Source organism: Lissotriton vulgaris, chromosome 6 (assembly GCF_964263255.1).
Source record: "Lissotriton vulgaris chromosome 6, aLisVul1.2, whole genome shotgun sequence".
Classification (NCBI taxonomy): Eukaryota; Metazoa; Chordata; class Amphibia; order Caudata; family Salamandridae; genus Lissotriton; species Lissotriton vulgaris.
Window position 1 is genome coordinate 890,659,638 of NC_141694.1, and position 23,683 is coordinate 890,683,320.

The 23,683-nt window shown below is 44.7% G+C and overlaps 1 protein-coding gene and 2 non-coding genes across 3 annotated transcripts in view; 2 read left to right on the forward strand and 1 right to left on the reverse strand.

Annotated features, from left to right (window-relative positions):
• LOC147708117 (zinc finger protein PLAGL1-like) overlaps positions 1 to 19,925 on the reverse strand; it is a 149,073-nt gene extending 129,148 nt beyond the window's left edge. The window contains exon 1 of the mRNA XM_086925308.1: positions 19,818 to 19,925. The gene's annotated coding sequence lies outside the window, so the exon portion shown is untranslated. The remainder of the gene's footprint in view (positions 1 to 19,817) is intronic.
• On the forward strand, positions 16,899 to 16,969 carry LOC147708118 (small nucleolar RNA SNORD2). Its single transcript, XR_015296868.1, has one exon. It is a non-coding gene; the product is annotated as a small nucleolar RNA SNORD2 (small nucleolar RNA).
• Positions 17,218 to 17,288, forward strand: LOC147708119 (small nucleolar RNA SNORD2). The gene has a single exon (XR_015296869.1). It is a non-coding gene; the product is annotated as a small nucleolar RNA SNORD2 (small nucleolar RNA).
• Positions 19,926 to 23,683: the final 3,758 nt, after the last annotated feature.

Genomic DNA, 23,683 nt, shown 5'->3' on the forward strand with positions numbered 1-23,683 from the left:
ATTTATTTTATTTTTATTGGCATGAGCATTAACAAATCCTTCATTTCCTGGATAAGATGCGTCATCTTGAATTGTAAACATTTGCAAAGGCAATTACAAAAAAATTAAGATTGAAGCAATCTCATTGAAGGCCAAGAACCATGAATACATTGTTGGTAATATTTTAAGCCCATTCATAACTAAAGAATGGCTAATGCAGAATTCGACTTCTTTTCAGATTTCAGGATTTAGAAGGTCATAGAAAAACTCTGAAATGCCTTTCCTACCCAAAGTCCAAAACTGAGCACTATGTCTCTGAAAGGGAGTTAACAAAGTAGGCTTGTAACTAGGTCATTCTGTTTTTATACCTGGTTGGGTATCAGTACACTTTGATTGCAGATTTTAACAGAAGAAAACTGTTTCTCGCTCAAACAGATCAAAAGTTAATAAAAATATGTCAATATGTGTTCCCACACAATGGATGGCCTTTTGCAAAAATTGACTAGTCATCTTTCACTGACTTACTGAGGCAGTTGGGTGTTAAACAGGTGTTGATGAGGTAAAATCTTTGCCCAGGCAGTGTTACCATGAGTAAAAATGACAAAATATTGGAGTAATACTATCACAAACTGTGCTACGTTATGCTGCGCAATTTGCATTTTCTTGCCACTTTATTTAGTGAACCCTGCTGAATATTTTGGTCTTCCCCTTGTGCATAATTCCAGTGGCCCATATTACACATCTTTAAGGGCAAGAACTACTAGCCAGAATTTACAATTTAGTCTGGAAGCATGAGCCGACCCACATGATTGAGCCAGTCAGTCAAAGTCATCAAGACCTTTTAAGGAGCTTAACTGACTAGTAGGTTTACCAACAATCTTGGGCTGAATAATGCTTGAAGACCCAGGTAGACTCATGGCACAACCTAACCTGGAACTTGCTCGTGGACCAGCACTGGCAGCAAATTCACTGGGGAAGTGATTGGGAGATAGCTATCAAACCAGACCGCATCCTAATTTCTTTTATATTATGAGTCTCAAAAGGTTTTAAACTGGAGTTCCTAGTACACAAATTAGTTGTCCTACTAGGCAGCCTTTTTAATTGCCTAATGTAGTAATATATTCTGCTAGCCCTTTGTTGCGCATTGGGCCTTGGTGAAAGCAGCCCAATACCTGCCAGCGCCTGAAATTGGAAAATCCCCTCATTTAGTGCTACCTAAACTCTATGATCCAATTTTTAGAACAAAAAGATTTGCGACCCACCTAGCTTTAAATGACATAAGGTGGGCGATTTTTTAATGAAACTAAAGAATTGTGTGGTAGTGCACTGTCATTTACAAACAGCACATTTTCCATTGAAATGGGCACTAAATTGGCACGGACAGACAATTTTTACTGGTAAAACTGTATGACACACAGATGATAATGTGCTTTATTTTTGCTTTCCTAACGGCTAAATGTGTACAGTTCATTTACACATATTTACATTTTGTTGTGTTTTAAAAAAAATGCCTCATACAGTCTTTCCTTTCACACTCCCTGTACCCCAGCAAGCTTGACCCATAATTCATTTTACCTTTCATTCTCTGACTGCAAAGTGAGAGGAGTTTGCAAACTCCGATCCCTGTTTTAAAAAAACTAAGCAGCAATTGGTTGGAAGACATAGATTGGCATTTGACATCTGTCATTGAAGCGCAGCAAATGTCACAAGATAAATACAGAATTTAAAGGCATCTTTATTTATTGCTTGAACTAAAGCGACCAACCAATAATCGGCTCGCGACCCACTGTTTGGAAAACCCTGAATGCCTGTGGAGAGGGACAAACATAATCTTAATTCCAAACTTAAGAGCTCATGTACTAGGTAGTGAGTTAACAATTGTATTTCAATGCCACGTTTTTCTCAATGGCTAGGAAAATTAAACAAGCATTTACAATGCAATAGGTTTCGCAGCATTAAAGTTTGAGTTTTTGGCATTGTATATGACAATGCATTGCATCCCAAAATAAATGTAAACTTTGAATTGGTGTAGTGGCAAAAGTACAGGCTAACTGACTCTTCGCGCGCACCCATTCAGTTGTTGGCCTCTCAGCTGAGTCTGCCAACTCGACAAAACAGCATTGCAAAAGCCACTAGGATGGCAGCCAATCCCAGATCTACTGGCTTTGTAAATTCAACTGGCTAGTCCTACTGTTTCAGAGCACACAGAATTATCAAATTCACACCCTAATTGCTCCCCTTCCCTATTATCCCCGTCTTGCCATGGATTGACTTCATGCAGGCCAGATGAAGGCGTTTGAAGGATCAACGTCTACCTATCATGTGCATATCGTGTCAGTGAGCTGAACTCTACCTATGTGCTGACGTGAGGGATGTGCACATAATATCGCAAAGCATTCCATGTGCTGCCCCTGCCATACGCACATGAGAATGAGGGGCTAGAATTAAAAATTTTGGATCCAACGCACACTGTTAATCTTCTTTTAGTTTCAAGAAAATAGCCAAGCAAAACCACTGACCTCCATGTTTCAAACTATCACTGCGGTGAAGGGGTTCAGCTGACAATCAACCACAACCACTACACCACTCTTCACTGCCCTATACAAGTCCGTCCATCCACAATTCCAACCCTATTTGTATAGGCATATTCTGAATATTCAACCACATGCGTGCACAGCTAATAGAATAATTTCACATGCACACAACGAGGTGTACCTTGCTTTTGGGACTGGTCCTCGAGCAATCCAGAGCTGCAAGCGGTGGTGCACACTTCCACAGCTCAGGTAGTGTTGAAGATGGCACTCCGAGCACAGTACAGCAGCAGCTCCCACCTTCTTCATATTTCATTCACACGCATGCAATACAATACGACAAAGCAGTGTTGGCCTTTTGCTCGAAAGAAATTTCTTGACAAGTTTAGTGTTGCGACATTAAAGGTGCTATTTTTGGTTGGCGAGGGAGGGAGATGGTTTTAATTGGTTTAATTATCCAGGGCCTCAGGCCCCACTATGCTGCCCTGGGTACCACTTTAATTCGTTTTTGATGCACTGGACTCGGTTACAAACCAGAGAAACTTAAAACAAAACAAAAAAACATAATCGTTAGTCTACAGGTTGCGCTGTAATCGCCACAAGACCTAAAAATCCTGGTTCAGAAAAGAAGATACACAATTGGTTTTCGTTGCTGATACTGCGCCCATTGTGTGAGCGGGATAGGGAGGTGTGTGATTAAAGATCATCAGGGGGCGTGTTCCATGGAATCACCTTTCACACCTCATTTATTTGTTAAAAGAGCCTTTTGTGTGTTATTAATTACTGCAATTTGTTACTGCAGGGACCCCTAGTGACCCCGGAGGATGGAAATATGATTAATGACAGGCTGCAGGGAGGCTAATTAATGAAGAGCAGCCGAGTGTGCCGCGCACTCCAGATATTAATGCCGCCAAACTCCAGGACACCTCGGCCGGAGCAGGGCTAGGGGGTGGGGTGCAGAGAGCGTTAATAATCATTTGATGCTTTTTATTCTGAGAAAAACGCTTCCTTTTTACGGAACATTTTGGCAGGGAAAAGAGTATTGAAGAATTTTCTGTGCTACTTTTAAAAAGTGAAACACGTCGACCACTATGCTACTAGATTAGCACAGCAGCGGTAAAAAGTATCGAGATTTCGCATGCAGCGGCTTGCTGAAAACACGTACATTATTCATCATAAATTCATTTAGGGTAACTTTCCATTCATTTACAAACAGATTCGGAAGAGAGACCGACTGCACTGCAAATGCTTGGTTGTGCTACACATAGGCTCCTAACCAGCACTTTGACTGATGGAACTGTAAACATGAAATATGTTATAAGTACTGCGTTTAGGTCTCACCTTAGGAACCTCTCGGGTCGGGCACTGGCTACCTTAGGCACTTCTGCAGCACGTTTTCGTTCTGCTGCACTCCCATCCTTCAGAAACAGAAACCCACATGTGAAGCAATGGAGAGACTCTGGCGTGGAGTTGTGCATATCCGGTCCGGCCGGAAACATGGAACTCAGAATAGTTCCACTACGAGCAGAAGTTGGTGGTGAACAGACAGCTTTCACTATTCCAATAGGGGAAAAGAGTATTGAAGAATTTTCTGTGCTACTTTTAAAAAGTGAAACACGTCGACCACTATGCTACTAGATTAGCACAGCAGCGGTAAAAAGTATTGAGATTTCGCATGCAGCGGCTTGCTGAAAACACGTACACTATTCATCATAAATTCATTTAGGGTAACGTTCCATTCATTTACAAACAGATTCGGAAGAGAGACGTCGCATGTAATTCAATTCTCTATATTAAGCCCAGAAAATACTAACACTCCAAGATGGCTGCACCCTCTACCTATGTCTCGGAATGCTTTATGTTGACAGTAAAATAAGCCCAAACCTGACTGGTAGGCTCAGGCAAAAACAAGTCAGGTCCCGGGCCGCGCTGTGATTGGCTGACGTCACGGGGGTGTCCCGGGCCGGCAGCCAATCACAGCGCGGCCCGGGAATGACGTCACGGGGGTGTCCCGGGCCGGCAGCCAATCGCAGCGCGGCCCGGGACAAAGGGGCGGGGCTTAAAAAAAGCACCAGAAACGCCCCCGAATCACGTTTTCTGGAGAAAGCGCGATTGCCAGCCTCTGTCTCCCAATGGCTAGCCTCCATTTATGGAGCTAGCCAATGATAGACAGAGGCGGTCCAAACATCCCTACTGTAGACAATAGTTTTCGATCTGGGAGGGGCTTTGCCCCTCGCCAGGTCGAAACCTAAAAACAAACTAATTCTTGCCAAAACGGACCAAAACGGCTCCAAACAAGACTATACCAGGCACGGCTAGGCCAGTGGATTACTCTATTCCTCAACTTTTGCGCTTCAGAAAAGCCACAAGTATCTGGAACGAAATTTAAAAAAAACAAATTAATCTTGGGCTCATTCAGAAAATTAACATATCTTTTATGATACAATCGATCCCTGCTCTGTTGCTGCTGGCTAGTATTTCATTCAGAGCTAAAGTTGCTCTCTTTTATTACAAGTTTAATGTTAATGCTAAACCATTTGGATTTGTAATTTTTGATAAGAGGATGTAGCCTTACGGCTAGAGCGGTCGACCTCGAAGCTGGGGAACTGGGTTTGAGTCTCAGCAATGACGCTCAACATCCTGTTATTCTGGGACAATCACATAATCACCCCATGCCTAACGAAAATGAATGTGCCCATCTGCAACGAAACTGGTGCTTATGTAAAGCGCTCTTACACCGTATGTCTTGGGTCTAGTTTGCGCTATATAAAAAACTAAATATCAGAGTGCATTCAAATCCTGGCTTTCTGCATTACGGACTTTAACCAATAAGTTATGTTATGTTATGTTACTATTTGTTTTGTAGAGCGCTCAGCTGCTCCAAAGAGCGTCCCGGCGCTAAAGATCATCAACCAAAATACCAGCAACTAACATAACGTCATAACGGCACCAAGATTAACCATAACAGAAATTACAGGGCAAAAAGATAAGTTTTAAGTCCCTTCCTAAAAACAGAGAGATCGGTGCACGTCCTCAACGTCAGAGGCAGAGTGTTCCAGAGACGGGGTGCAAGGTAACTAAAGGAACGGCCTCCACAGCGAGCACGCTTCACTGTTGGGACGATAGCCTTGGCCTGGGCCGCAGATCTCAGAGGTCTAGATGGGAGGTAGAAATGGACCCTTCTCTGCAGACATTCCGCGCCGAAATTGTGAAGCGCCCTAAAAGCTGTAATTAAGGTCTTGAAAAAGATGCGCTTACGAATCGGCAGCCAATGCAGAGAGACAAGGAGATTGCTGGCCCTGGCTCTTCTAGTTAGACCAAAGATTGCCCTGGCTGCAGAATTTTGAACTATCTGCAGACGAGTCAGCAGATATTCAGGCAGACCTAAGTAAAGGATGTTGGCGTAGTCTAGTCGCGAGCCTATTAGTGCTTGCACCGTGATCTTCTTATGCTCAAACGATAGATAGGGCAAAAACTTACGCAACATCCTTAAGATGGCAAAGCACTTCCCAGTCAAGCCAGCAACCTGGGCCTTGAAGGAAAGAGTGTTATCAACCATCATACCCAAATTCTTAGCTGTGGCCGAGTCGCTGGCAGGGGGAAACATGGCGGAAGGCCACCATTGCTTCCATCTTGGGTCTGCGGAACAGCCAAAGAACAGTATCTCGGATTTGTCGGAGTTGCATTTGAGGCCATTTTTCCCGAACCATTCAAACACAAACTCCAAACACTTCCGAATAGCTGCTCCATCGAAGTCACATCCCCTGTCACAAGTGAACAGGAGTTGTGTATCATCCGCATAGGATATGATCTGGGCCCCTAGCTCCTCCACCCGTGCCGCCAGAGGTGTAAGGAAGACATTAAAGAGGGAGGGACTAAGTATGGAGCCCTGCGGGACCCCAACTTCAAGCTGCGGCATCAGGGCGGAGAAAGGGGGAGCCCAGATCGTTTGTCTCCGGTCGGCCAAGAAAGACTGAAACCATGCGAACACCGTTCCCCGCATCCCAATCTCCCAGAGTCTAGTTAGGAGGAGGTCGTGGGGAACGGTGTCGAAGGCCGCCGACAAATCAAGCATGATAAGCAGGGCCTTTCCACCCCTGTCGAGGGTCTCCTTCACAGCCTCGGTTACTTCAAGAAGAGCGGTTTCGGTGCTCAGGTTGGATCTAAAACCAGACTGTGACTGATGTAATAGGGAGTTACCCTCTAAAAAGTTGGTAAGGGTGGTGTGCACATATTTTTCAGTAACCTTGGCCAGGGCAGGAAGCAGCGAGAGTGGCCTGTAGTTCAAATGCAGTTTGGCATCTGCATTCGGTTTTTTAATGAGGGGAAGAACTAGGGCCTGTTTCCAGGAGGAGGGGACTTTGCCCAAATTCAGAGAAGCATTAATGAGAGGGTTGATGATCGGGTTAAGGGCAGGCGCCAGGGTCGCAAGACACTTGGCGGGACAAGGGTCCAGTGGAGATCCAGATTTCAGGCTAGACAGAAGGTCAAGCGAGGCCTGAGGCTCTAAAGGGGGGAAACAGTGCAGGGTGGGGCCCATATGCGTTGCCGTTGGGCATAACCAAGGGTAGGAGGGGCCGTCGATCGCAGAGCCCATACTCGAGATGTTCTGAGTTCCTTGCAAAGCTGACTGAATAGTGCGGATTTTATTAGTAAAAAATGCTGCAAGTTCCATGATCCAAGGTTCCGAGAAAGCAGACGCAGGAGTACAGCAGGAGGGAGATGTGAATTCTTTAACAATCTTAAAGATCTCTTTGCAGGAGCTATCTGCTTCATCGATCCTTTTAGCTAAAAAGGATTTTTTCTCTGAAACGATCTCCATGTGATATTCTTTCACTGCTAGTCTGTAGGACTGCTTAGCAGATGTATCATAGTGCCTCCTCCAAATTCTCTCCAGCCTCTTGCAATGCCTTCTCTTAGCCGCCAAGGCAGCAGAGAACCACAGGGCTGATGCTCTTGCCAGTTCAGATCTAACCTGGCGAGGGGGTGCCAAGGCTTCCAAACGTGCAGTGAGCCAGTTCTGAAAACACACCACATCGTCCTCCAAACTACCCGTGAAAGCACAAGGATGGGTTTCTAAAGCCTGGGTGAGCATGGCCGGGGTGACTTTGTGGAAAGCTCTAGAGCTGCGCGCAGCTAGCCGCTGCGAAATGCGAGCGGCCCCTGGCTGATGTACTAACGTGAAGTCCGCTAAGAAATGGTCCGACCAGAGTACTGGGGCAAGGGAGGAAAGAGCCACCGGAACGGTTGAAAAGATTTGATCTAGAATATGCCCCTTCTCATGTGTAGGTGACTGCAGGTACATATGAAGTCCCACTGACGACGTCATATCCAAGAATTTTTGCACTTCAGGATCCTCACCCTTATCCATGTGGATGTTAAAGTCCCCGAGTATTAGGCAATGTTTTGCCCTAATACTCAGTGTGGAAATGATCGATAGCAAATCCTCCATGAAGGAGCCAAGAGGACCGGGTGGTCTATAAAGCAAAAGCCCCAAACAAGATTGATGGGGGGATAGGGCCAGAGAGAAGGCAAGGGTTTCACAGCCAGGCAAATCATCCGTCGACAAGATGGTACAAGGGATGTGCCTCTTAATGATAAGTGCCACTCCACCTCCCCTTCCCTTGCATCTATCTCGGCGGAAAATAGCATATGAAGGAGGGATGGCAATAGCCAGATCAGGTTCCGAACCCTCACCGAGCCATGTTTCAGTAAGAAAGAGACAATCTAAGTCATCTTGTGTTAAGAGATTATGGATGTCAAGAGCGTGCTGAGGAAGGGACCTGGTGTTTAACAACGCGCATTTACTACCTAATAGAGGGAGCTCGCCCGAACAGGAATTAATAGGGACCGGCACCCACCCACACGTGGGGCACGTAGTAATATCCCCAGCAGAGTAGGGGATAACTCGCTGGCATGGAGCCGTGTGTACATTATAAGACAGAAGGTCATCTCTAGTGTACATGAAGCCGAGAACTAAATGTCAAAACCGAACTCGCTCCCGAGCGCCTCCGGGACCTTGACGGGCGCAGACGGGCTGACTCAGGCGAGACTCCGGCGCAGGGACGGCGCCCCCGCAAAACGCGACCGCTAGCGCGGTACACCGCTGTTTCCTTATATCTGGTACACTAGAGCGCTCCCACCACTCTAGTCCCCACTCAAGATGGCCGCCGAGTGCAGGAAAGCCTGACCCCGGTTTGAAGGTCTAACGGAAGCTATCGCCGTGAGAAATTAGCGAAAATGCGTGCAAATGTGCTCAGAGTATGCTGAGTGCAATTACAGAATGAAAATTATACAGTTTTAAAATTCGCTAAAAATCAGCAAAAACGATCCGTTTTGTTCACGGAGCGCAGAATACACTACACGTGCTCTGTGCTACACCAATGTCAATTCTAGCTGGTACAAAGGTTAGGTCTCGCGAGCGCAGCTTCAGGGCTCCTTATATCGGGTACACTAGAGCGCTCCCACCACTCTAGTCCCCACTCAAGATGGCCGCCGAGTGCAGGAAAGCCTGGAAGTCAACTGCTTCCAAAATATCTTTTGCTGTAGACTGCTAAAACATAACTATTAAACATAATTCTGAGTTTCAATCAAAAGGTAAATGCCTCTTACCAGTATGCATCTGTTCTTGGCATGTAGAAGTGTAGATTTGTATACTTGTGCATACATCTCCATCTGGTGTTGGGGCTTGGATGTTGCACTTTGTTTTTGTCTTGGAAGGAGTCTTTTGTAGTCTCGAGGTAGGTGACTCCTCCTTAGGATGATAGTGCGCATGGGCATCGACTCCATCCCCAGATTGTTTTGCCACGGAGGGTTATGATGGAGTTAGTAAGAAATAGAAAAGGATGTCCATGTGTAATGTATCTAAGTGAGATAGTACTGGAACAGATAGAGGTATCAGGGGAGGCGGTGGGCGTATACGAATCTACAGCTCTACATGCCAAGAACAGATGCACTCTGGTAAGTAGCATTTTCCATTCAAGGCATATGAGCTGTAGATTGTATACTTGTGCATACACTATACAGCAGTTAGTTCCTTAGGGGTGGGTACCTGTATTGTTGCAGTGGTTTGAAAAAGTCTTCTTAATACAGCCTGGCCCACACTAGCTTGTTGTTGTCCTTGCTTGTCTACACTATAATGTTTTGTGAACGTGTGTGGTGTATACCAAGTTGCTGCTTTGCAGATCTCATCTAGGACAATGTTCCCTAAGAATGCCATAGATGCCCCTAGTTTCCGTGTGGAGTGAGCCCTAAGGGGAATGGTTAAGGTGCATTTGGCTTTAGCATAGCATAGCATATTTGGATGCATTTAAAAATCCACCTTGCAATCCCTGTTTTTGAGATAGGATTGCCCTCATGAGATAGGGAGAAAGCCACAAAAAGTTGTTTAGTCTTTCTATAGGATTTTGTTCTTTCCATGTAGTAAAGTATCGCTCTATTCACGTCTAGCATGTGAAGAGTTTGTTCTGCTCTGAGCTCGGTAGAGGGAAAACACTGGGAGTTCTACAGACTGGTTAAGGTGGAAAGCAGACACGACTTTGGGAAGACATTTTGGGTTAGTCCTAAGAACCACTTTGTTATGGTGAATTTGTAGAAATGGTTCTTGTATGGTTAATGCCTGGATTTCCCTAACTCTTCTGAGAGAGGTGATGGTAACCAGGAAAGTTACTTTCCAGGTGTTAAATTGTAATTCTCATGTATGCATAGGTTCAAACGGGGACCCATGAGTCTGGTTAGGACCACATTTAAGTTCCATACTGGAGAGAATGGAACTCTGGGTGGAATTATTCTTTTAAGTCCTTCCATAAAAGCTTTGATAGATGGTACCCTAAACAAAGACAAGTGTTGTCTGTTTTGGAGCCAGGCTGCTATGGCAGCGAGGTGTAGTCTAATGGACGCTAGGTTACATTGTTGTAGATGCAAAAGGTAACAGATGATGTTTTGAATAGAAGCATCTAGTGGGTTGATTTGGTTCTTCGTACAGTAAATTACAAATCGTTTCCACTTTGCGACATAGCAAGCTCTAGTTTTAAGACAACTAGCCTCTCTAATGATGTTCATGAAGTCTGGCGGGAGATTGAGGTAGCCAAACTCTAAGATTTCAGGTGCCAGATCGCAAGGTTGAGTTGACTGGGATCTGGTTGTCTTATCTCTCCATGGTTCTGAGTGAGAAGCTTGGGTAAGAAGTGTAGCTTTTGATAAGGAACTACTGATAGCTCCAAGTGGGTTGTGAACCAGGGCTGTCAGGCCCAAGTTGGAGCAATCAAGTTGATTGTGAGGGAATGCTGCTTGAGCTTCCGAACCACTAGCGGAATGAGCGGGAGAGGCGGAAAAGGGTAAGCAAATTTGCCTCACCAGTTCATCCATAGCCCATTGCCTTTGGACAATGGGTGTGGATAACTAGATGCAAAGCTTGGTCATTTTGCGTTTTGGTGTGTGGCGAACAGGTCTATTTCTGGGTGGCCCCTCATTTGAAAGAATGGAAGCAGAACTTGAGGATGAAGTTCCCATTCGTGGATCTGCTGTTTTTGGCAACTGAGTAGATCCACCATTTGATTGTGTCCTCCTGGGAGGTATTCTGCAAGGAGATATATGTTTTGAGGAATGACCTATCTCCATATGCTTTGAGGTAGGTATTAAAGCTGCAGAGAGTGTGTCCCCCCCTGTTTTTTTTATATAATACATTGCTGTACGGACTAGGACAGCTTTGTTTATGAGGTAGAGTTGAAAAGATTTTAATGCTAGGAAGATTGCCAACAATTCCAGGTACTTTATGTGAAATTGTTTTTGCTGAGGGGTCCATATGCCCTCAATGGTATGGGTTTGAAGATGAGCTCCCCAGCCGGTGAGCGATGCGTCTGTTGTTAGCACTGTCTGTGGAACCGGGTCGAGGAACGGTCACCCTTTGGAAAGGTTTTGTGTGTTCCACCACTGCAGAGAGCATTGGTGCGGTCGTCTGCTAACACGAGATCAGTTAACTGACCTTGAGCCTGGTTTCACTGACGTGCCAAACACTCCTGTAAGGGACACATCTGGAGTGTTGCATGAGGGACAATGTGAATGCAAGAGGCCATCATCCTGAATAACTGCAAAAACACTCACGCTGGTAGTGAGTTTTGAGGCTGAATTTTGTGTGTTAGAGCTTGTATGGCACTTATCATGATTGAGTTGGGGTATGCTACAGCTCTTGAAGTGTCTATTGTAGCCCCTAGATATTGTTGCATGTTGGAAGGTTGGAGGTGGGATTTGGTGAGGTTTACCGTGTATCCCAAGTGGTGAAGCAGTTGGATTGATTTGTGTGTGTGTTGCACGCAGCTGCTGTTTGACTTGGCTTTTATAAGCCAGTCGTCTAGATAAGGGAAAACATGAATGTGCTGTCTACCTAAGTGGGCTGCAACTACTGCGAGACACTTGGTGAAGACTTTAGGTGCTATAGTCACCCCGAATGGAAGGACCTTGAACTGGTAATGTTGACCATCTACCATGAACCTGAAATATTTCCTGTGAGAGGGGTGAATGGTAATATGAAAGTAGGCGTCCTTTAAATCCAGAGTGGAGAGAAAGTTGCCTTGTTAAAGTAGTGGGAGCACCTGTTGCAGAGTGACTAGGTAGAAGTGGTCCAACTGAATGTATAGGTTTAGCGGTCTGAGGTCCAATATGGGCCTGAGAGAGCCATCCTTTTTTGGGATTAGAAAATAGAGGGAGTAAATGCCTGTGCCTTAGTGAGTCAAGGGGACTGGTTCTATTGCATGTTTTTGTAATAGAGAGATAACCTCTTGTTTGAGAAGTGTTAGATGTTCTGTGGACATTGGACGTTGTCTGGGAGGAATCTTTGGGGAGGTAGAGGTGAGTTCCAGGCAGTAACCATACTGGATAATTTGTCTTACCCACTTGTCTGTTGTGATTGAATTTCAGACAGGTAGGAACTGTGATAGACAAACCCGACATGAGTAGAATGATCGGGGGTAGTGGAGAAATGTCACTGTTTGGTGGTAGGGGAAGTGCGTGTGGAGTTCCCCTGCCTCTCCTCTACTGTTATTTCCTCTGTATCCTTCCTAAAAATGTCCTCTGGATGAGGAGGATTGATTGGGGCTTTTATAAGTGGTGGAGGTGTTTTCTGATGCAGCCATCTTCGAACCACCCCTATAAAAGGAGCAACGAAAAGAACCTATATTAGAGGGTAGTCGTAATGCCCCCATGGCTTTAGCGGTCTTGGAGTCTTTCTTCGTTTTCTCCCATGAAGAATCGACTGTGGGCCAAAAATGTGTTGTTGATCAAACGGCTGAGTAAGAAGTGCTGACTGTACTTCTTGTTTGAATCCTGAGATTCGAAGCCAAGAGTGTCGGCATAACAAAATGCTGGTGTTAACGGCATGCAAGGCTGTATCAGCTGCGTCAAGGGCACATTTGATGGAAACGTTTGTGATAAGTTTACCCTCTTGAACGAGGTTGTGAGCTTCATCTTTGCATTGGTCTGATAAGTGTCGCATCAGTTTTTCTAGCTCGTCATAGTGAGCTCTATCATATCGCGCCAGGAGAGCTTGTGCATTGGCAATGCGCCAATGATTGGCAGCTTGAGATGCGATTCTCTTGCCTGATGCATCTATAAGTTTTGATTCCTTGTCAGGTGGAGGGGCGTCACCTGTTGTCTGAGAATTTGCCCTTTTCTATACATTTGAAACAACAAGAGAATCTAAAGGTACCTGACCCCTGATGTAAATTGGGTCTGTAGAAGCAGCTTTATATTTTTTGTCTACCATTGGTGTCAGCATTCTAGCTTTAACAGGGTCTTTGAATACTTCATTGGCGTGTTTTATCATACCCTTGAGCATGGGCAGAATGTTTGTGGTTTTTTGTGAGGGAACAAAAGTTTCAACTAAGAAATCCTCTTCCAAGGGATCAGTATGCAATTTCACCCCATGGTATTAAGCGGCTCTATTAATGAGCCGTGCAAAACCAATATTGTCATCAGGTGGTGATGATCTGGAGGGATATAGATCGGGGTCATTAGTATGATCTGGGTCTTTACCATAATCATCCCAGGACTCTGGATCCTGTGAAATGTTGTCCTGATTATCATCCCCATCCCCGTCTTCATCTCCATCTCCATCCCCATCATTATCGTCCCGTGGCCCAGGTGAAAAACGTGGTGGTGGTGCATGTGCTGGTGAAATTAGCAGATATGGGTTAAAAGGTGGAGGAGCGGGAGGTATGAAAGGGGGAGAGGGGTTAGTACCCATGACTTTTTTCTTAAGAGGTATGTGGTAGTCTTTAGGTAGGTTCCACATCCGTTTTTTTGGGAAGTGTTGCTTGAAGTTTCCTACTGTCTAGGTCAATATGCAACTGTTTTTGCTTTGGATTTAGACTCTTGTGGAGAATTTTTTTGGGATGGAGTCTGTTTAGGAGGGCTTCCATGTTTTTTAGTGTCGGTGCCCTTCGGTGCAGGCTGTTTCGGCTCTGAAGGCTTGGTTTTTCCCTGTTTCGGATCCGAAGGCTTTTCTTTTGGTTTCGGTTACGAAATTTTTTCTTTAACTGCTTTCGGCTCCGATGCTTTCGGTTTAGCCAGTGTTGGTTCCGAAGCTTTCGGTTTCAATGGTATCGGATCTGAAGTCTTTGGTTCAAGTGAATCTTTCGGTGCAGAAGATGTCTTCGGTGCCGACAGCGGAGCATCAGACTTAGCCTTGTGTTTCGGTGCTGAAGATGTGGGCTCGACACCTGCATGGGGTTGGCTTGATTCTGAGCAGGAGGGCTTGTCTTTATGTTTCATAGCCAGGCTCGAAGGCGGGGCCTCTGAAATCGTTTCACGGTGTCGACCTGAGCCTGAAGGTGAAGGTGTAACCAGAGTCTTTGGTGTTTTTGTGGGCAGTTGGGGCTTGTTACTCACAGTTTGTTGCGCCGGAGAGATGTTCGAGTCATCCTCCATGTCTGAGTCATCTGCTTCAGACACGGAAATGTGTGTCTTTCTTCTGCTTCGGCGCCAGATTGAAATTCCGATTCGTCTCCGAAGATATCTGGCACTGGACTAATGCTGCGTCTCATCTCGTGCCGTCAAGCTCGAAGGTCACAAATCGTTTTCTTCTATCTGAATGATCGTCAGGCCTCACAACTGGTTTCTTTGTGCTCCAGGGAGAGGAAGAGGCTACAGACTTTGTGCAAGTCAGTGTGTGAGAACTTAGCACCACACCTGGGGCATTTTTAAATGGAGTCTGTTCCATGGACTGCTGGCGTGGTTGGCGCGGGTAGGCCTTACGGACCGCGTCGAAGTGCCAATTGAAGTAGTTGAATTTTTACGATGCGCTTGGGAAGGGAGACCTCGAAAACAATACCGTCGAGTGGTAAAGATTGCACATCAGAAAGGTTCGAAGGCGATCCCGAACCTGAGTGGCGCAATACACATCCCAACCCAATGGTGGAAAAAAACAATCTGGAGATGGAGTCGATGCCCATGCGCACTATTGTCCTAAGGCGAAGTCACCTACCTCGCGACTACAAATGACTTTTTCCAAGACAAAAACAAAGTGCAAACATCCAAGCCCAACACCAGATGGCGATCTATGCACAAGTATACAATCTACAGCTCATATGCCTCAAACACTCATTTTTTAGGTTTCGACCTGGCGAGGGGCACGCAGTGCCCCTCCCAGATCGAAAACTTTTGTCTACAGTAGGGATGTTCGGACCGCCTCTGTTTCCCATTGGCTAGCTCCATAAATGGAGGCTAGCCATTGGGAGACAGAGGCTGTCAATCACGCTTTCCCCTGAAAACGCGATTCGGGGGCGTTTCTCGGACTTTTTTAAGCCCCGCCCCTTTGTCCTGGGCCGCGCTGTGATTGGCTGCCGGCCCGGGACACCCCCGTGACGTCATTCCCCGGGCCGCGCTGTGATTGGCTGCCGGCCCGGGACCTGACTTGTTTTAGTAGTTTTTAGATATTTATTGTGTAATCATTAATTTTACTAGGAAGGCTTGAATCAAATATATTTAATTCATTTTTAGGTTGTATATGTTTGTATCTTACACATTCTCACCTCTATGTATCATGTACTATCTTTTGTGATTTTTACATCGGAATAAAGATTTATGACTGGTCTCATTTTGTACGACTTAATTCTTCCATATGCCAATAGCGTGGCTGGGCAGCCAGACGAGATTACGGTGTGTGTATCCTGCTTTTCAATACATTTGAAGCCCTGCGAACGCCGCAGGAATCGTGGACCGAGGGGGGGCTAGGACTACAACTCCCAGACTGCCCGGCACCTGTTGCGTCACTCCTGCCACCTGAGGCGCATAAATCATCACCGGCGCTGCGTCTCAACCACACTTTCCTTTTGCAGAATTGGCCGACGCGAATTGTGAGCTCAGACTAAAATATTGTCTTTTGATACTCCAGTTTGCTGACATGGGGGCGACTGAAGAATGCAAACCGGAACCAGGCGCCGCCGTTCTTCAAAGTTGCAGGTAACATTACATGGAGAACTTAAAATCTGCGGGGTAACAAACCTCACATTGGTTGTCGAGGTATCCATGGACGTGTGTGATAAATTGCACGTTGGCCTCGTCTAATGCACACACTGTCCCGTGGTAGGGCTCGCCCTCCTGGGGTGGGGAGAAGCATGATGGCCATATTAGCCATTAACTCATGTACTTCGAAGTCCTTATGAAATGTACCTGGTTCTTTTGGAAAGTACTCTTGGGTAAAGTTTGCGCTATATAAAAATGCATTAAATAAATCAATCAGGCCTTGGTCATCGTTGCTTAAAAATGTAAGTGCAGACCGGACTCACGAGGCAGCACTGGCCTTTTATAGTTTGTGTCTTTTTCCCTCGAGACTTTTACAGCTGTAAAGTTCTTGGTACTTTGCAGCCCGTTCTTAGGGGGCAGATCAAGGACCGCTCTCCACAGTAGATTACACGGTTGTGATCCATCACTATATTGTGGCCGACACACCTAGAAACGCCATTCAATGTAAAGTGGGTCTTGCATATCTACTCCAGATGTCTCGTGTGGTGTCGGACTTTTAACTCAATGTGTAGCTTAGTTGGTGAGTCTGTATTCTCTGGTACTGTTTAAAATGGTCACATTTTTCCTTGTTTGTGTTTTTCTGAAGGGAGTGTCGCAGATTAATTTGTATGGAGCATGGATCAGCCTATCGGCATGCGCAGTCTCTGGTAAGCACGCCTTTTTTGGCAATGTGAATTAAAGTTTACTCGATGTAGCCGTAGCGTCTCGAAACTTTGGGAAAGCTGTTTTATTGAATCAGAGCTCGCTTGCGGAAAATATAAACGCTAAAGAATGCTGCTTTTGAACGCAGCCTTAAATTGGGGCTTGAAAACCTGGTTCTCCTAATATTATGCGCTGAATCGAGAAATGCCTTGTTCCGCCAGGGGGGCTAAGTGACATAATGCCTTTAACATCTTTCGGGACTGCAACCAAATGATGATAAAACCTTACGCTGATCACTTAAAACTGACTTGTGTTGCTCCTGTGTCTGTTAAAACATGGATTTAATGGCTGCTTTGTCTCCTACAGGGGTAGACTTTCGGACAAAGTGGGTTACAAGATCAGTGAAAGATGAAATTCAGGTAATTAGCTCTTTGTTATGGAGGTGTGTGGATTGCCCGCCCTAACGTATAACGTGTTCCACTAATGCCAAAACATGGCCTGTGACCCGGGGCAGTGAAGGGTGGTACAACGCGTGTGTAGCGGGGCAAAGTGAAATGATGGTTTAAACATCTTTCGGGACAGACAACCAAATGGTGATAAAACTTACGCTGATCACTTTGCCCCCCCCCACCCCAGGTCCAGGTAACCCATCATACTGTGCATGTCGTAATTATGGGTGTTGAAGTAGGTATTTCTAGGGCATTTCACGTGAGCAGTGCATACTAAGTGAATATTTTAGTGTGAACAACTGCAGTGGCTTTCCTATTCTGTATTTTCTGAGCAGTAGAGTAGTTGCTTGGTGATGCCAGTGCAAATTAACTTGATCCCAGATGTGCCGCACCCATTAAAGCTTTGATTATTAAGTTGAATCCCATCGATAGTTTTTACCCCTCGAGTAAATAAAGGGGCAGTGTCTAGCTCCTAGCTAGCTAGCCTAGCTCCTTCACCGCGACTAGACTTTTGAGGCCAGTCCCAGAATTGGCATGCTCTTCATGCCGTGTGTGTATAGCAACACCATTTATAATTGGCTCTTTAGCACCTCTGAATGTCCTTTAAGCGAGCTTCATGTTTTTAGTAATTCTGTGGTAGTTTAGAAGGCAGGTGTCCAATTGTGGAGATATGTGCAATCAGTAATACTGTGTTGGGCGTTAATAATTCATAAGGTCTCGCAGCCCTGCAGCCTCACTTAAGCCACATTTTTCCCTCTGCACTTCCATCTGCTGTTGCTTCTTCCCCTTTAGCAGAACGCTTATTCTCAAACTTTGGACATTTTCTCCCACGAAATAAATGTGGAGTAAAGGCTTTCCACTAATCTTATTTTTTTTTTTTTACAGCATTGCGATGTCCGAAGAACGCGCAGGTCGTTAGAGGGAGACTTTCTTCACAGCACAATTGCAGGTAAATATCAGACCACCTCGGTCCTCCCCTAAAAGCCTTAATTTCTGTAACGTTCCTTAAACATTGCAGACTCTTGATGGGGTATAGTAAAGGCCACGCTCCACGATGACTACACAGTTGTAGTTCATCACTACTTTGTGGCCAACATTCTGTTCAGAGATCACTTTAATTGATTAAAACTATAGTGCTTGCTTAATTCTCTGCTGTGATGACTTGCGTTCAGAGTCCCACATGGTGGAAACCTTTAGTTTTCTTTGTGTCGAGCCTAGGTAGTGAGCTGTATTTGAGACCTGCTGTTTCTCCTGTGGGCTTTGTGCACACCCATCACTTTTCATTGGTTTCTTTTAGTGCTCCTTGTACCATCTTGCTTTTCTGTGGTCCCTTTTAGGTGTTTGGTTCTCTCCCACAGAGCCTGCCCGTTACACGTTGTCTTGCGTGTTGTTTGTTTATGGTTTTGTCTGACTCACTATATATATATATATTTTTTTTTTTTCTGTCGTGTCACTACGACTGCACCTCCCGCTCCATTGCTCTCCCTGTCCCTCACCCCATGTTACTTCCGCACTACAACAAATATTGTCATATGACTGACGGGAATCGCCATCAAATCATGGTGACCATACTATATCTCCATAAAAATATCCATGAGGCTACACGCAGGTGTAAGCAAAACTAACAGCACAGCTTTCCAAACTGTGTGGCGCGACACATTACTGTGTCGCGCCCCAGCCGTAGGTGTCGCGGGATGAGATGCCTTCTGCCGGCAATCGGCAGAGTCGAGCTGCAGGGGCTCTTAGAAGGGGCGAAACAACAACAAAGCCCCATTAACATGCACAAGGTCTTTAACGACCTGTGAAGTGCTCGGGCGCAGCTATGAGCGGGCCCGGGATGCCACACACGAGGGGGGAGGGAGGGGATTGAGTGGGGGCTGAAGCCCTGTGATGCCAATGGGGGGGGGGGGGATTGCATCATCTGCATTATTTGTCGATCCTGCATATCTTCGTATAACAAGCATTTACAATGCAAGGCCATTTACAATGCAAGGCGAAACCGTTGCATTGTAAATGCTTGTTTTGTCTTGCTTTCTGTAGACAAGACACAGAAAAAACGTTAACGACTGGGACATTCGGGAAGATGGAACTTTACCTCAATCTATTCCAATATTTGTAATCTAAATTTACCCTGGATGAGTTTAAAGTCTACCATAAGGACATAAATTGATGTTTAGTATTTTGTATTTTTTAGAATTAAAATAAATGAAATCATGTATTGCTTTGATTGAAATGCTAGTCTTGAAAATGTGCATTAAATGGAATGCACTCTGCGCTGTCTGTCTTTAGAATCATTGTATGAAACTCGTCAGCTCACACAGAATAAAAGGAAAATTACCCAGAACCATATTGAGGATTTTTATTTTGTAGAAGGAAAATATTTTAGGAATTAATAGAACATAAATTTCAATGTAGCACCATGTTCAAAATAACAATTATTTTTTAGCAATTTGTCATACAATGAAGAATTTTTCAGGTGGGTGGCACATTTTGCCAAGCCACATGTGAAACCGTTCCTTCAGGTGCACTTTGATGTTCTGGCAAGTACAGAAGAAGAGTGCCATGGTCCACATCTTGTCTGAATTACTTTGTCGAATTTGCAATATTTGGTTTGCACGAGACCAAGTACATGAATGAATATCAAATGAAAATCGATAATTTTCCAGCACTCTGGATTTTGGTTTTTACTGGTTATTACCTGGAAAATCTGTTTGCCGTCAGCACACTGGGCCGGTTCTGTAGATAGGCTGCCAACATAAGGACCAAACAGTGTTCGCTTTTGTATTGCCTTTTTAGCAAAAACTCCAAGAACTACAAACAAGGGAAGAAAGTCACACAAAATTACAGTCAAATATCAACATTTGTTTCAAAACCTGAATAGTATTCAGTTTAAAGCTTCATGATAATTACCGATGATTTTTCAGTAGTCTGGAAAACATTAAAATTATTATATCATGCAGGCTCCTCAAAAATGATTTGATCCTACGAGTACTTTAGGAGTGTGGATTTCCTTTCCAAATCCTGCTAAACTGAAAGTGATGTTTAAAGAGAGCCTATTTCTGATTTTCAACAGCTGAGGTATAGAAATTGCTGGATAAACGTCAGTGCTCCCAAAATAAAATATGGGAGGGCCTGGCAGGTCTCAAATCACAGGAAAATTACTGTTTGAAAAATTATTATAGGATTACGTTTTTTGATGATTTGAAGGGGTTGAACTGTAGAGCTTACTTAAGAGTTTGGCGGGCAGTAATTCTCTGTCAAAACTTAGCGGATATCCTTTCCGCCATATTACAAGTTCCATAGACTATAATGCACTTGTAATATGATGGATGGGGCATCTGCAATGTTTGTGAAAGAGTACTCTGAATAAGGTCCTATATTTGTGCAGCTGTTATTTTGGGGTTCATTTATCTAGGTACGTTTGGATTGGCAGGTTCCACTTACTGTTTAATTATTTATGTATGTTGCAAAGGGTAAGGCAGTGGGGCCGGATTTAAAGAGGTGTTATGACAATTAGCAGCATGCAGGTATCTGGGACTCCTGGATTTGGGGTGGTGGCAGTGTCAAGGTGCCGCATCTTGACTGAGGGATTTTGAGGTCGGGTGTGGTGTCAACCATTGCAAAGGTAGTGGTGAAGTAGACAATGGCTTTCAGGCGACTCATGTACAGGTATACATGTATTTGTTTATGTTTATGAGTTTTGTAGAGCGCATAGCTGTCCAAGGGCTTCCCAGCGCTTACGAGCAGGAAAGAGCAGATACCAGCATTTCAACCTGGAAATAGCCATGCCTTCAGTTTTTTCCTGAAGGCAATCTCAACTGTGAGTAATCTTATTTCTATAGGTATGGAGTTCCAAAGTTTTAGCAACAAATGCATGAAAGACCTTCCTTCCCATCTGGATCGCCTAATCCTTGTAGGTTTGGCCAAGCAATCTGAGGAGAATCTTAAGGCTCTTTTACGGTGTATAGGGTGTGATCAGGGTCCTGCGTAAAGTTGGCCCTTTGCCGTTCAAGGCCCGGTGTGCTATGCACAGTGCTTTGAACTTGACCCTGACCTGTACCGGCAGCCAGTTGAGTGTTTTCAGAGCCTCTTCTCTGACTCATACCTAGGTATACTAATGAGTAACCTGGCTGCTGCATTTTGTACCACCTTTAGTCTATTCAACATGTATTTGGGTGACACTAGGAAGAGAGTGTTCCCGTAGTCTAGTCGCGAGACCACCAAAGACTGTATCACTATTATCCGGGACTCCTTTGGGATGAGGTCAAGAATTTTACGGAGCATCCGCAAAATTCCAAAACAAGTGGCGGCCAATATCCTGGATTGAGTTTCCATGGTGAGGGTGTGGTCTATCCACACTCCTAGGTTCTTTATGGAATGTTTATGCACCGGTGGACATCCCAAGTTTTTGGGCCATTCAATGGTGACTTGTGGTGGAAGATTATTACCTAGGAAGCTGAATTCTGTTTTGTCCCAATTTAATTTTAGCTTACAGCTTGTCATCCAGCTAGCCACCCTTTCCAAGGTTTATACAAATGGAGGTGCACCAAACATAATGAAAAAAATCCAAATCATTTTCTTTTTGTTTGACTTTTTTTTCAGAATCAATAATGGTGCACAAAGACAGCCAACGCATTTCGTTCCTTGAAACACAACAGTTCTTGGAACTTCATCAGGGCTCAAATGGAAATGAGAGAAAAATCTATGTATCTCACTCAGTGATTCACAAAGTTCAAAATTCGTCTCCAGACACTGTTTGATAACAGTCCTAACTGGTCATCTTTTCAATCAAAAAGGTAGAGCTTAGAAAATGATGATAATAGTTGTTGACAAATAGGATTAACCCGGACTTCGGCAATATCAATGCCCAAGAACCTTTAGTAGTACAAAGCAAGATAAGGATACAGTAAATTGTTCTGAAGGTTTGGGTTATTTTTCAATATCAAAGGATGCGACCACCATGATAAGCAGTCACATCTTCTCACTCTGACGCCAAAAAACCTACACTTTCCATGCAGGGAGACACTAGGTTGTGTTTCGAGTTGGGGTCCCCTGCCATAGAAACAATAATTTGGGTGTCATCTGTGTATGATACAATTGACAACCCAAATTCCTGGACAATCTCGGCCAGAGGTTGCATGTACAGGTTGAACAGCATAGGGCTGAAGGTGGAGCCCTGTGGCACACCACATGTGACCTTTAGGCTGTCCGATAAGTGTCCACATTCTGAAGTCTGAAAGGATATGTCCTTCAAGAATGATACTATCCACCTTAGCGCACAGTCTTGAACCCCTGCTCTCTCTTGTCTAAGAATGAGTGTTTTATGATACACCGTATCAAAGGCTGCACTTATGTCGAGCAGAAGGATGGCAGCAGCATGGTGTTTATCAGCATGCTATATATGACTTATTGGTAAATTATGGCAGCATGAAGTGAAGCAAACACTGGATTGCTAATGGGTGAAGCTCACCAAAGTAGGAACCACCAAGTGTCTAATGAATCTCTGCCCAGACAACTGTATCTCAAGCAACCTCAAACGTTGAATGGAAAATGATCGCTTTTAAGGAATTGTGAGGCAAAAGGGTATTGGGTAACCACTCAAGAAATAACCTGGAGCGGGCATATTATTTTGTAACCTAGTCATTTCTTTAGCTAGATTTGAATAACATAATATTGGCTGTTGGGTTGCATTGCTATGTAATCTGAAGAGGCGGAGGTTGATGGAAGGGAGACCATTTTTCTGTTTGCTTGGTTTATGTTCCAAATGTTGAAGACAAAGATTTGGGAGTGTCGTTGATAGCCTCGGACCTGAGCGCTTCAGTTTTTGGCCCTGAAATGACCCTGACCTAGTGTCAATCATTGACATCTCATCACAGGGTGGGGTAGGGTCAGCAGTCTAAGTGACCACATCCCACTCTGTGACAAGGTAGGGACTGCCACCTCTTCTCATTTGTCGTTTTATGGCCAGTAAATGCAAAGAGGCAGCAGTCGGACCCTCCTAGTACCTCCAAGGCTTACTTCCAGAGACACTGCAGAAGGAAAGTGATATGATGTTATCTAATGTTTGGTGTGTGAGTGCGAGTATGTATCAACAGATGTATTGGTGTGAGTGAGTGAGTTATGTTAGGGGGTATGTGTGCATGTGTGAATGCATGGGTTTGAGTGAGCATGCATGCGTACATGTTTAACAAATAGTTTCTTACCTATTGGTGTAGCTTTGCAGCTTGAAACATTTTCTGGATTAACTATGCTGTGCATTATTCCGCCATCTAGTTGTTGGGTCCGGAATTGTAGTATTTCTTCTCTTTTATTTTATTTTTTGTTGGCGGGCGTCTTCGTAGTACCATTTGGTGCTCTTCTGTGATGTCGAAGGGATTCCTCCGGAAGCTCCCACCTTTGGTAGCCATCTTCGGATTCTTATTTTTCTTCTTTCTCCTCCTTATAGTTCTCTTCCTTGGTGGCGGAGGGTGGGTTCGCTACTGAATCCAGATAATTATTCAAGCTGCAAAACTACACCGACAGGTACGAAACTATTCATTTTGCAGCGTGATTCTTTTCTAGATT